Source organism: Biomphalaria glabrata, chromosome 5 (assembly GCF_947242115.1).
Source record: "Biomphalaria glabrata chromosome 5, xgBioGlab47.1, whole genome shotgun sequence".
Lineage (NCBI taxonomy): Eukaryota > Metazoa > Mollusca > Gastropoda > Planorbidae > Biomphalaria > Biomphalaria glabrata.
This window is the reverse complement of record NC_074715.1, coordinates 14,314,871-14,326,092: the sequence shown is the minus strand read 5'-3', so window position 1 is coordinate 14,326,092 and position 11,222 is coordinate 14,314,871. Positions and strand designations below refer to the sequence as shown.

At 39.1% G+C, this 11,222-nt stretch overlaps 1 protein-coding gene across 1 annotated transcript in view; it reads left to right on the top strand.

Annotated features, from left to right (window-relative positions):
* The first annotated feature begins 1,190 nt into the window (after nucleotides 1-1,190).
* Nucleotides 1,191-11,222, top strand: part of LOC106061205 (inhibin beta A chain-like) — a 63,494-nt gene continuing 53,462 nt past the window's right edge. The window contains exon 1 of the mRNA XM_056030940.1: nucleotides 1,191-1,520. The gene's annotated coding sequence lies outside the window, so the exon portion shown is untranslated. The remainder of the gene's footprint in view (nucleotides 1,521-11,222) is intronic.

Sequence of the window (11,222 nt, the reverse complement as noted above, 5' to 3'; positions counted from 1 at the left end):
AAATCATTTTTCTGTCCCCTCTTGTTAAATGCTTCTTTTCAACGGATTTTTCAGAACCCCCCCCCCTTTTTTTTTTTTTTCAATTAGTCCCCGCAAACCATTTTTAAAACGTATTATAAAATGTTATAATGAAGAGACGACATCCTTTTCTAACTCTTATAAACATCTACAAAAATTCTATTGTATTGACCTCTACAATTCCTGTTCGTTTCTTGCATAGGGCATCTAATATTAGTCTTGATAACATTAGAACCTCTAAAACATACTGATTGAAGCACATAGATAGTCACCACTCTTAAAGTAATCTTGCTTGTGAACAGACGGTTAGAGACCCCTCCACCAAACCGAATCATGTACATTATTATATTATAATATACATATATACATACAGTTGTCTTTGCAAAGGGCTCCCAATTAATATTCCGGTAAAGCGCTTGACTCCCGAACCGAAGGTGGCGGGTTTGAATCCCGGTGAAGATTTGGATTTTCCTTTCGGGATCTTTGGGCGCCTCTGAGTCCACCCAGCTCTAAATGGGTACCTGACATTAGTTGGGTAAAAGTAAAGGCGGTTGGTCGTTGTGCTGGCCACATGACACCCTCGTTAACCGTAGGCCACAGAAACAGATGTCCTTTACATCATCTGCCCTATAGACCACAAGGTCTGAAAGGGGAACTTTACTACTACTACTAACAAACAATATCTGGATTTAAAAAGGTTCCCAAATGCTCGTCAAAAGACCCAATATTTGAAATAGCTTAAAGCCTTTTCATGTCTAAATACGGCACTGATGGGGGCCTTAAGATTTAATGATTTTAAGAACCTCTGAGATGAGCTACTTTGAAGCACGTAGATTGTCTCCGCTCTGTGGGTAATCTTGCCAAAAAAAATAATTACATGAACAAAAAATATACATATGCCAGTGATGCCGGGCATATCTTCGCCATGCGTGGTGTGACTCCCGCGTGCTGGGTGCCACGCATCACGTCCACGGGACCTCCTTTCCTCCGTCAGCCCCCATAACAAAAACAAAAAAAAAAAGTGGCTCATGATGGGCGGGCCTCCGATAAAACTCACGCAGCCGATTGGTCGGCGACAGAAAAACCCCGCAACATCGCTGAATGAAATATGAAGTGTGTCGTGTGAAATTTCCCACAGTACGCCAGGCTACACCTTCATCTTCAATGATGTGGGACTTGTGGGGTTCATTTCTTTCACCCCGCACTTTGTGAGAAATATTAATTTTAAGCAATCGGGACACATTAATTGTTCCTCACCTTTATGTAATACTTTATGTTTTTGGCCTAACCGTTGACCTTATCTTCTTGCCTGCTATATAAGCAAAAGCAACGAAGGCAGTGTATCATGAGCGATTGCGTGAGATCAAGTGATAGGCTTATTAGAGTTATCTCTGAGCTATATTATACTTAGGAAATAGTGAAAACACGAAATTGAATGACATTTCTGCACTCTTGTGTGATAACTGACTATTCCGAGACATTTCTAGAAACAAGCGTAGCAGGTAAGGCACAATCTCTTTCATTCTTACAATTTTTTAAAAATTCTTTCAAATTTTAAAATTCTTACAATTCTTTAACTCTTACAATTTTTTTTAATCCCTAAAATGCTGACACAGATTTAATACTAAACAGGCAAATTTTAATCTTGACTTCTATTTACGCGAGCGATGACTTGGTGCATGCGTATTTCAATCTATGTAGCTTTATACTTGCACGTTTATTTTCATCTCAGTGGCGTGGCTAGGGTGGGGGAAGGGGGGGTTCAAATTTGAAAATCTCCCCCCCCCCCCCGTGAATTTTTTTTACATTAAATATTAGCCAATGCCCATGTTATCTTGCTATATATCACGTTGTTATGTGAATTGCTGACCAAGTTGCATGTATTCCACACATTAGACTTATATATTTATTAAGTACATTATCTCATGTCGAATATCGAAATGCAAGGGCTGAAGAGGCAAAGCCTCAACCCTCGGCGGCTCGGCCGGGCCCCCAAATCCCTCGCTACGCCACTGTTTCATCTTTCCTCTACCATGAAATGTAACTATTTGGCTGTACATTTATCAAACGACAGTTAGAAATACATAAGCTCGTTGTAGTTAGGTTTATGTCCAGATTTCACGGGGTTAAAAAACAAAACGAATATTGTCATGGACTGCGTATTGACGCTTCATTTTAATCTTATAATAAGTGACTGTGTTATTTTTACAATACCTCTAATCAAGTCAGAATTTCATTTAGGAACCTGGCTGGAGCCTGGGTGGAACCTGAACACGGATCTCAAAAACGGCTCTAACTATTTTCCTAGAAAATGTACAGTTGATGTATATCGCTGAGAAAAGAATTACTAGCTCGTTAGCCACATGGGGCAAACTTTAGTTTGACCGTTATAATTTTTCAAATAAAAAAAAAAACAGCTAAATTCAAATAAGTTTAGAAAATGCGGAAATGTTTATCTTGAACGGACTATATGGCTTCGGGTATTTACGCATTCCTTGATCAGAACTCTTTGGCGCATCATCTTCTAAAGACCTATAATTGGACTATTATAAGGTCTAGTGCATCTATACATTCCCTTAACCAAAATTCTTTCTCGTTGGCAGGGAGGGAGGAATGGGGCGGGATAAAAGTCTTTTTAATTTAACATTAATTAGTTATTAAAAGAACATGTATCACTCTATAAGATGTAGAAAGTACTTTTTTTTTTAAAAAAAGAATTATGCATGTTTTTATTGTTCAACCTTTTATTGTTCAACCTTTTATTGTTCAACCTTTTATTGTGAGATGAATGACACTGCGCTACTTGTTTTGTTTTTTAGTTGTGTTGACTATTTCAAACTGTAGAACATTTGTTTGCTATTCGAGCGTTCTTCACGATGGAGCCGAGTTCCAATCCTATCAGCCGTTATGTCCAATGACAGACTCGGGTTGCGGCTTAATAATCTCACTTTTCATATGGAACCGGAACGTCCACTGTGGACACTGCGCATATTCTTACAAAACTGTCAATCCTACCCTCTTAAAATGTCTCAATTTTAGTCACCTAAGACAGACCCTATTACCACAAAAAATATTCTTTTATTCTTGGCATAGACTGAAAAAAAAAAAAGCTTACATCTCAGAAGTAAACATCTGTCTAGATAAAGAAGAATTCACGACTGTTCCGAGTTTGAATTTAGAAATTCCTTGCTGTCGTGCAAGAGGTTTAGGCTAGAACTGCAAAAGGTTTAGGCTAGAACTGCAAAAGGTTTAGGCTAGAACTGCAAAAGGTTTAGGCTAGAACTGCAAAAGGTTTAGGCTAGAACTGCAAAAGGTTTAGGCTAGTACTAAAAAAGGTTTGGGCTAGAACTGCAAGGGGTTTAGGCTAGAGCTACAAAAGGTTTAGGCTAGAACTACAAAAGGTTTAGACTAGAGCTACAAAAGGTTTAGGCTAGAGCTACAAAAGGTTTAGGCTAGAACTACAAAAGGCTTGGGCTATAACTACAAAAGACTTGGGCACCTAGCTGATGTTTTTTTTACAAAAATATTGTTGACATTTGCGCACACACATAAAAAATCCTCACTTTATTGTCATCCCTTAATATAATAATATAATATAGAATAATCTAATATATAAAGTATAATGTAAGGAGTATGTATTTATGTATTTCCTGCATAGAAATCAGAACCGTTTGACTAATCTTGATAAAACTTGTCTATACTATAAAGTAGAAAGTAAGGCGTATGTAATATGTATCTATGCATGTATGTATGTCCTGCATAGAATTCAAAACCGTTTCACCAATCTTGATAAAACTTGGCATAAATGTTCCTTGGGTACTAACTGGCACCGTAACCTATGTATAGTAGCCCTAAAAGAAACTTAAGACCCTCAAAAAAAAAGTTGCACAACTCTATCAAAGGACCTAGATCTAATTTTTAGAACTATACTTTGAACAGATAGTTTTTAAATTTGACACTTGAGAATACAAAATATAGTGTATTGATTTCATTATTTAATAAAATTAACCTACAAATTTGTATTTCAAAAGCATTTTTATATAAATTCGTTCCATATATCTGCGAATTTCTACGTCCTGACGTACTTTATAATCCCATTCATTGAACAAATCGGGTAAACCCGTTTTAATTGTACTCTATATCCTATTCATCTCGCGCTACTTTCATTTTTAATAGATGTAAATGTATCGACTTAAAGGATAAACCCTATTTCGCAAAACTACTTTTATTTTCGTGGCGAAAGAGAAAAACTTGAAAGGATCAATATCTAAGTTTAACATACATCTAAGTCCAATTAACTAGATTAGTAAACACAAACTAAGACCCGCAGGCCGGGGTAATGTCCGGCTAGTATAATAAAAAAGTAATATATAAATGTACCCCGCACCCCTCGTACCCACTCCTAGCGACCCAGCTGTCAAGAGTTGAAACGTTTTTTTTCAAACAAATATTGTTTTTCCTTCGTTATGAGAGCCGACGTAAGAAAAGAAAGGAAAAGATGAGCAACCATCTCGATAGCGCAAGTTTGAAAATGAAAGCTAAAACAAAAACAACACTGACCTACAAAACGTCAAAGTTCACTTGTCTATATAAATGAGTTCCAAGGATCTCGACAATTATCGTATTACGATAAGGAGAGGGAGCAATCGAGCATTGTATGGTGGAAGAAAGAAACTAACATGAAGTCATGCGTATGTCCAGATTGAGCATTTAAAAAACAAGTCTTTGAACAACGTGCTGGCGTGAAGGCTGCATGCCGTCCTGGTAAACAGTGATACGTTATTAGAACCCAATACAACATCAACATATGTAGTAAACATACATACATAACAAAGACTTCTTTCTTTAAATCTGTAGTCCATTTGAATGAGGAAAACTCGTCTCTTAATCTCAAATATTCTCAGGAGTTTTCTTGGTTTTTCAAATATCTTTATTATACTAATAATCTTCCTCTTCATCTTTGTAATAGTCCTAAGAGTTGGGTCAAAGACTCTTGGAAATCTAGGCCTACAGAAGCTTGCCTCTACCTGTCTGTCTGAACAAAATTCTGAGAAAAATCCAAGCAGCTGTAACTTATTACAAACCTATTACCAATGGCTCGTATCTTCGGATTAGAAGAGAGGCCAAAGGCCGAGCATAACGGGAAACTCTCACATGTTCCTTCTATGTACCATATACAGCCGAGCAGCTGTCCGCCCTAAGATAAATATGTTTTTTTATGTGCATGCGCATGTGTGTGAGAGAAAGAGAGAGAGAGTAAAAGAGAAAAAGCAAGAGGAGAGAGAAGGTAAAAAAGTGAGAAATAAAAATAGAAAACGCGAGAGAGAAAGAGAGAGCATGTAAAAAGAGCGAGGAAGAGAAAGAGAGAAAGAGAGAAAATGTAATTGAGAAGAGTAAAAAAAAAAGAAAGCGAGATGATAAAAGAGAGAGAGAGAAGGTATAAGAGAAAGAAATTGTGACAAGTCAAAAACTCGCTGTCAGAGTCACTCTAAATTATCACAGCATTAATTATTATTTTTCCTTATTTATTTATTTTATTTTAATTTATTTGTCCATCCTACCCCTAAATCATTCACCCGCGCCACCTTTTCATCTCCAGGCTAGACTTAGTTGACCACCTTGGAGATAGCTAAGGCGCGTCCTTTCATTTATCTGCCCTTGATCGGGGAAAGGTAGACACACAATCTCTTTTGTCTTGCCCGCCGGATGTCTGAAGGACGGTCGCGGTTGACACCACCTTGGTTTGAATGCAAGCTAATCCTTCTCCCCCCCCCCCTTTCTCTCACGTCTCTCTTTGATCTAAGGGATTACCCTGGTCAACACACCGCGTGATATCCCAGGTGCGGCTCCCACCTCGAGTCAAATCCACCCACGTGTGAGATAAAACTTAGCCTAGGACATTTCCTGTGTCCGCTCACATTTCCCAGGCATATATAAAGTAAACCAACTCAAATCAGACTCTCTTTCATTCGAGCTGATCTATCGAGTCTGGACTATATCACTTATTCTTTCTCCTAGAGGAATACCTGGTGGTAAGCCGAACTTAATCACAAGTTCCATCTTAATTACTCTGTGTATATTTCCATTGGATTTTATCATGTGTATTTTGCTTAGTTCATTTATATTTAATTAGTGCATTGTGTATTTCTCACTGGCGTAAGTAGAAAACATAAACATGTGCTATGTATTTATTTATGTATTGCATTAATCTATTAATGCTACGTTGCTCAATTGATAGTTGATGCAACCATGTATATATTTGTACATCTTAGTCTACTTCCTTTATCTCGGTTGACCGCCTTGATAATTTTACCAGCGCACTGATACTGCGTTTAGAGAAGATATATGAATTCTCTCCCCTTTACTCATTTTACTCTAAGGAGAATTGCGCCGCTTGAAGGGACATTCAAGCACGCCCCATTGTTCTCGACCCACGGTCATATGTAAACAATCATCTGGGTCGCTGACCATCGCCCAAATCAAACCCCCCCCCCTCTTTTCGTTCTCTATCCACCTGTGTTGTTTATTTGAGACTATTACTTCCCCTTCTATGTACATTTTTATATTATTACTTTCCCTCTTATGTACATTTTATATTGCTACTATCAGCCATCTATTATTCCAAACCCCATTTGTCATCTTCTCCCAATTATGCTCTAAAGCAATTTTACCAATCTGACGAATGCACCTCAGTCGAGGGCATCGATAAGATGCATGAGAGACATGTCCTAACTTGTCTTTGTTTATCCGCAGCCTCCCTCAGGTGTCTGCCTATTTGTTTGATATCAAGAATCACCTACTATTTATGTGCTGAGTGCCATCCAGCACTGCACTGTCCTACTGAGACCTGCCTATTTATTTGCTGTTGCTGTTCAGTGTCTACACGACACTACTCAACTCTACTACTTGGCGCTATCGGCATTGCCCGCCTATTCGACAGCCCACCTGTCAAGCTATTAGGTGCGACGTCCCTATGGGCTCAGGTCTGTGTGAGACGTCATAGCTACGCCAACCCTCTGCAACTCACTGGACATATCCTGTCAACTACGCTGCCCACGGCAGATCCGCTCTGCCCGCAGTAACCTTGTGCCCACGGTAGCCGGCCACCCGCCCTACTGTGCCCACTACAGATAATAGATTTTGGGGATTGAGACTCCACAAGAACTATATCGCCGGCGTCCCTCTATCCGCTAGAGCGCCACCTCCAGCTGCAGAACCTCAAGCCAGGACACAGCCAGCTGCGACATCAACAGGAATACCAGCTAAGTCAGAGGACAAAGTGACATACTCTCTTATTATGTGCAAGAGTGATGATTAAATATAGGATATATTAGAGATAGATGCAAACCCTCCCCCTTTTTATTATTATATGTATATTTATGTAAATAAATTTCCTTTATTTTAACTTTTGTATCTATCTTTCATTGCTTTGTCTCGTTGCGTGTCTGCTCCCGATTCATATGCTGATAAGTGGGAGTGTGATAGCTTTAAAAATAATCATCCCCTAGACATAAAACGTGCCAAACACACGTCACATTTCCCCACCTGTCACAGAAATCTGAGACGAACCGGGCAGAGATCAGGCAGTTCTCCGTCTAGTTTTTCTTCTATAGGAAGGTTTTGGGTCCAGAGTCTTGATTTTCCGATTTTGCGACTATACTTTGAAATTGCCGCCTCACCAAATGCTATAAGCACCACAGAAGTGCTATAACCATCTCAGAATGTGCTATAAAAATCTCAGCAACCCACTCAATTGTTATCTACAATCATCACTCTAGAGCAATATAGTTTTGAATCTTTTAAAGCTCTGTATCCGTCAATTAATAAAGCATAAAAGAAATCCGTTTAGAATATCACGAGAAATGTGGTTTTCCTTAAAGTAACACGTTGTACATTCGGAGTATTAAGCGGAACACTTTTGCTTATTTTCTAGAGAGATTAATTCACATGGTAGCCTACTAGTTGAATACAGCAATAGTTTATGGAACACCTATTCAGGCCTCACGGAGCTCAAGGGTTCCGCGGGACACAGTTTGGGAAACACTGCGCTAGAGCCTTGGGGGGCGACACGTGTGATCAGTCAGCCGATTCCATTCATTCCATGTTTATTGTTATTCTCTGTGTCAGATTATATTATAGAGATTGAACAGACAAAAATGATTTCGTCCATTGCGTCTCTTGATATAAATGCATTTAAAAAAAAAACAGGTCGACCTTTCCATGCTTCGTTAGTGACGACTTCAATATTGGTATACATCCCATTGTAATAATCCATTCCGCGGTTCCTTCTATTGTACATAGATTATAACTTGACGTCTTCAATATTGGTATACATCCCATTGTAATAATCCATTCCTGCGGTTTCTTCTATTGTACACAGATTATAACTTCATTTCAACATAAGTGAAGCACAAACAAATCCAGGAACAGAAATTCGGAACACTTTAGTTTTACCTTTACCTCTCCTTTAGTCTGTTGGACCGTTGGGGCACCAAGCAAGATTCGTCGACCGTCTTTCTCCATTCCTCTCTGTCCCTTGCCTTAGAACCTCTTTCAATGGCAGGCCCGTTCATTCTTTTATGTTGTCCATATAAAGACACTTTAATAATAAGTAATTTTACTAAGAAACTTCCAAATGACAAAAAATCATACAGTCTTGTTGATAGTTGTAGAATAAAGTCTTAGTTTCGGCTCGAGTCTCAGTTGAAGACAATATTAAGCAATGGAAAAGACAACAATTTATTAAGCGAAGATATGATATAGTAGGCTACTAGGCTGTCGTTACAAAAAAAAAAGGTTTATATAAAGTTTGTACAATTTTCTTCATTGATATCACAGGTTTACCTTCATTCTTAAAGCACGTTAAGTGCTCTATGGTCCAATCAATTTTGTGGAACATTTTTTTTGGAAGGGGGGTGGGGCGGGGGTGATAAAAAGAGAGATATTACCTGGAGAAGGCTTCCGTGCTGCCTTTTTAAAAGCTATTAAAAAAAAAAAAAGAAATCGCTCGAATCTGTATTCGAACTCAAGCCTCCGTGATGGCAGGCCGGCATGTTAGCCACTGAGCTCTTCAAGTACTTGTACCCTATAAATAGTAGGTTTATAGTCTATTATTAGTTTACATCTTTTTAGCGAACAACTAAACACAAGGCATATCTCCACTTAAATTAACGTAGAACATTTTTTCTATATAAAAACAAAATCACGGCCAAGAATAATTGTGCAAAGTTTCAACTTGATGCTGAGAATGTGAAAGTGGGATGGACACGATTCCTGCCAGTCAGAAAGACTGAGTTGATTTAAGCTTTGTAAAGCTCAACTATTCCAAAGGAATAGACATTTTTCAGCACTGTAACAGCACCCGCATCAAAACACGCAGTCTTTCTTTCACACTTAAACACATACCCACGGCTTCTTTCACACACGCTCATCAAACACACATACACACCCTGCAGCGCCTCAGTGCTTGGCGCCCTGACCAAAAGAAAACGTCTTGATTTTTTAAAAAAATACAGTGATTCATGAACTTCTTTTGACCCAACGCCCTCACAAGAAACATACATAACTTTCTCCCCCAAACACACAAATTCCCGCACTCTCTCTCCTTCACACACTCTCACACACACACACATTATCTAGCAGCAATCAGCGTGGGTGATTGCGCGGTGGATTCAGATACACCGCTACAAAATCATATGTCTATTTGAAGATCTTTTGTTTTTCAATTCGATTTATTCCGTAACCTTAAATAATTTATTCGTATTGACTGTGTCACAAGGCGCGCCAATGTATATTCTTCTGTACATTGAACTAAACCATACGACAAACAAACATATGTATCAATTACTCTATTAATGGAATCCCCAATTAATTTGCCTTTTTTTAAAATTCTTTTTTAAATAAGAATCTTAAAACAAGAACATTTGGGTTTTCTTTTGGGTTTAAAAATCAATTCTTGTTTTTTTTTATGTTTTTTAAATTGACAGCCATGTGTTATTATGACCTGAGCATAATGTTAGGAGAATCTCTTCACCTTCACTGACCCTATTGGACAGTTGGGGCACCACACAAGATCTGTTGACTGTCTTTCTCTATTCCTCTGTCTTTGGCCATGGATAGAACTCTTTCAGTGACAGGTAGTATGTTTTGTACTTGTATAATATTGGTTAGGATACAGACTCTACAAGAGTGTAGTGAGGCCAATACAAAGATCAAAAGCATTGATTCGCCAGCGAATCATTAAAATCAGATTCGATCCTTCCCCCTAAACAAAATATGGACAGTGCATGTAACGTGTGTGTTGAGCACTTCAATGTCTAAGTTTACATCACTACCAGATCTTTACCTTACCTATCCCTTAGTCTGTTGGACCGTTGGAGCACCACGCAAGATTCGTCGACCGTCTTTCTCCATTCCTCTCTGTCTTTTGCCTTAGATAGAATTTCTTTCAATGGCAGTCATGTCCATTCTTTTATTTTGTTCTCCCATCGCTTTCTCTGTCTGCCTCATCTTCTTTTACCTGGCCCTGTCTCTAATCTCTTGGTTTGTGATGCGGTCTTTAAAAGTGATACTTAGGATCCCTCTGTAGCATCTCAGTTCCACTGCTAGGATCCCTCTGTAGCATCTCAGTCCCACTGCTAGGATCCCACTGTAGCATCTCAGTTCCACTGCTAGGATCCCTCTGTAGCATCTCAGTCCCACTGCTAGGATCCCACTGTAGCATCTCAGTTCCACTGCTAGGATCCCACTGTAGCATCTCAGTTCCACTGCTAGGATCCCTCTGTAGCATCTCAGTCCCACTGCTAGGATCCCACTGTAGCATCTCAGTTCCACTGCTAGGATCCCTCTGTAGCATCTCAGTTCCACTGCTAGGATCCTCCTCTCTAGCTCTGCAGTCTGCGTCCAAGACTCACAAGCATTATAAAAATGTGGCCATGACCAGGGAGCGCTAAGCCTTTGTCTTTCCATATTTTATATTTCGAAAGGGCTGCTGTGTACTGTGCAATTCGGGCCTGTAGTTCCGGTTTCATTCCTCCCTCATTTGAGACGCTCAGAGGTATTTGAAGCTGCTAACACTAGTCAGCTTTTCACCTCCAATGTTGATGCCCCTTTTAAAGTCCTAATGGCTATTGGTCATAATTTAGTTTTTTTCGGCATTTATTTGCATGCCATATGCTGCGGAAGTCTTGTCAATGCGCATCACC